Here is a 3,803-nt window from a genome sequence, read left to right on the forward strand (position 1 = left end):
TTTTTTGTATTTTTTTAGTAGAGACGGGGTTTCACCGTGTTAGCCAGGATGGTCTCGATCTCCTGACCTCGTGATCCGCCCGTCTCGGCCTCCCAAAGTGCTGGGATTACAGGCTTGAGCCACCGCGCCCGGCCTATTTTTTATTTTTAAATTTACTTATTTATTATTGTTATTTTTTGAGACAGAGTTTTGCGCTTGTTGCCCAGGCTGGAGTGCAATGGCACAATCTTGGCTCACCACAACCTCCACCTCCGGGTTCAAGCGATTCTCCTGCCTCAGCCTCCTAAGTAGCTGGGATTATAGGCATGCACCACCATGCCCGGTTAATTTTGTATTTTCGGTAGAGACAGGGTTTCTCCATGTTGGTCAGGCTGGCCCTCAGGTGATCCACCCACCTCGGCCTCCCAAAGTGCTGGGATTATAGGCGTTAAGCCACCGCGCCCAGCCAATCTATGCATTTTATTGTATATAAATTAAACCTCAGTATTGTTGACATAAATACACACATGGAGTTCCCTCATGGTCTGTCAGTCTGCAGTTAGCAAGATAACCCCTTCTCCCTGAATCATGGGTGATTAACAACCCCAGTCAGTTAATCTACAGGCAGCTCATCAGCACCACCAGGAGGTGAGCTGGTAGTTCAGACTCATCTCCCTGGCAGAGGCCCTCACTGTGACCCCAACCAGTGACCATTCCCAGGCCTTATAGAATGCTGATCTTGTTGGTCTCAGCCAACCAGAAGGATCCTGACCCCTGGGAAGGCCCCTCTATCAAGACACAAAGTGGCCAACTTTGCAGTCAGAGACTTGGGGGTCCAATTCCAGCATCAGGCTTCCTTCAGCATTGTGTGACCTTGGCTAAATCATTTAATCTCTCTGAAGTTCAATGCTCCAGAAAGTCAAGAAGCCAATTGCTCTCATTTTAGTATCTTCTTTTTTTTTTTTTTTTTGAGACGGAGTCTTGCTCTGTCGCCCGGGCTGGAGTGCAGTGGCCGGATCTCAGCTCACTGCAAGCTCCGCCTCCCGGGTTTATGCCATTCTCCTGCCTCAGCCTCCGGAGTAGCTGGGACTACAGGCGCCCGCCACCTCGCCCGGCTAGTTTTTTGTATTTTAGTAGAGACGGGGTTTCACCGTGTTAGCCAGGATGGTCTCGATCTCCTGACCTCGTGATCCGCCCGTCTCGGCCTCCCAAAGTGCTGGGATTACAGGCTTGAGCCACCGCGCCCGGCCCATTTTAGTATCTTCTATGTCTGGAACATAAGTTTTTAATTTTTGTGTTGTTTTGATTTAATATATATATGTGTGTATGTGTGTATGCCTAGTTTCTCTCTGTCACCCAGGCTGTAATGCAGTGGTGCAATCATGGCTCACTGCAGCCTCAACTTCCCTGGCTCCAGGGATCCTCCCACCTCAGCTTTTCTCAGCTTTCCAAATAGCTGGGAACACAGTCACACCACACCATGCCTGACTAATTTTTTTGTATTTTTGGTATAAAGGGGGTTTCACCATGTTGCCGAGGCTGGTCTCAAACTCCTGGGCTCGAGGAATACACCTGCCTCGGCCTCCCAAAGTGTTGGGGTTATAGGTCTGAGCTACTGTGCCCAGCCTGGAATGTTAAGCGTACTGAAAGAACTATTGCACAGTGCTGCGGCAGGACTGCTGTTCTACATGCTTGAAAAGTAAAAGTGTTAGTTATCTGCTCCCCTGGATAAATGTTTCTTTTTTTTTTTTTGAGACAGAGTCTTGCTTTGTTGCCCAGGCTGGAGTGCAGTGGCGTGATCTTGGCTCACTGCAAGCTCCGCCTCCCGGGTTCATGCCATTCTCCTGCCTCAGCCTCCAAGTAGCTGGGACTACAGGCGCACACCACCACGCCCGGCTAATTTTTTGTATTTTTTTAGTAGAGACAGGGTTTCACCATGTTAGCCAGGATGGTCTCGATCTCCTGACCTCGTGATCCGCCCGTCTCAGCCTCCCAAAGTGCTGGGATTACAGGGGTGAGCCACCGCGCCCGGCCAAAATGTTTCTTAACATTTAGGAGATCTTGAATTCCTTTGAGAATCTGATGACAAACCCTGTACCCTCTCCTCCCAGGAAGATATACAGGTCGTTTTACATATATCCCCATGCCTGGTATGCCACAGACCCTGAATTAAGATCCCTTGGTTCTGGAGCAGCTCATTTAGGCCTGAAGGTTCTATCAAGCATTCTTGCAACTCAGCCATCATTTGTTCTGGATCTGATCCCTGCTAGAGCCTTTATTCTCATTATTTCTTTGTATCTCCTCCGTAACTCTCTGATGATGGTCTGCAGATGAGGGAAATAAGACTTAGGCCAAGTGACTTGCCCAAGATCACATAGTTAGTGATGTCTGCTGTTGAGATTTGACCTCATTTGTGTCTTCTGATCCCAACCCCCCACTCACAGAAGTCCACAAAGGACCCAGTAGCTGAAATGCTTCCTAATGACTACAGGAATGACTTTGCCCAAGTCCAGGTCTGGTAAGAAGATTCTGCAACAGATGAGTGACCCCAGGCCCATCCTAAGTGCAGGCCTCATGCCCAGCTCCGACATATGTCATCACCCCTCGGTTTCTCAACTCAGCCCACAGCGGGTGGGGGTGGTGGGGAGCAGATGAAGGGAAGAGAAACAGAGGAAATTATAAAAAGAAGTCTCAGACTGAGTCATAAACATGAGTTATAACTCAGAGAGAGATTCTGGAAAGAGAGAAAAGGTCATCATGAAAGGGCTCCCTCTTTTCATGGGGCAAGGATGCTTAAATGAGCTGACCTGTCTGGGTTCTGGATATGATTCCTTCTACTTAAAACGGTGGGAAGGCAGGGCGCGTTGGCTCAGACCTGTAATCGCAGCACTTTGGGAGGCCGAGGCAGGAGGATTACTTGAGCCCAGGAGTTCAAGACCAGTCCAGGCAACATGGCGAGAACCCATCGCTACAAAAAAATAAAGTAATAAAATAAAAATTAGCCAGACATGTTGGTCTGTGCCTGTGATCTAAGCTACTGAGGAGGCTGAAGTGGGAGGATTGCTTGAACCTGGGAGGTCGAGGTTACAGTGAGCCATGATCATACCACTGCACTCCAGCCTAGGTGACAAGGCAGAATAAGACCCTGCCTCTAAAAAATAAATAAAGGAATAATATGATTAAATCAATGTAGAGAGATTAAATGGCTTGCCCAAGGTGCACAAGCAAATGGTCAAAGTTGGATTGTAAGCCAGGACTGTTTGTCCCTCAAGAAACAAGTTAAATAACAAAACCAGGACAGCCTAACCCCAGGTCTGTACTTAACCACACTACTCTAGCCTGCTTCCCACATCCTTGTGTTGTTTGCTTATAACTGAGCAGCTCTGTACACACTTCACATGTTCTCCCCTTTATTTTATTATTTTATTTTTAAATTTTGAGACAGAGTCTCGCTCTGTCACCCAGGCTGGAGTGCAGTGGCACAAACTTGACTCACTGCTGTCTCTGCCTCTCAGGTTCAAGCGATTTTTGTCTCAGCCTCACGAATAGCTCGGATTACAGGCACTTGCCACCTCACCTCGCTAATTTGTGTGTGTGTGTGTGTGTGTGTGTGTGTGTGTGTGTGTGTGTGTTTAGTATAGATGGGGTTTCACCATGTTAACCAGGCTACTCTCCAACTCCTGGCCTCCAATGATCCGCCAGCTTCAGCCTCCCAAAGTGCTGGGATTACAGGCATGAGCCACCGTGCCCAGCCAACACCCTCTCCTTTAACGCTCACTATCGCTCTGTTTGACAGTTGAAATGTCAGAATAGTGGCCAGGCGC

Source organism: Rhinopithecus bieti, unplaced genomic scaffold (genome assembly GCF_001698545.2).
Source record: "Rhinopithecus bieti isolate Rb0 unplaced genomic scaffold, ASM169854v2 scaffold_41082, whole genome shotgun sequence".
NCBI lineage: Eukaryota > Metazoa > Chordata > Mammalia > Primates > Cercopithecidae > Rhinopithecus > Rhinopithecus bieti.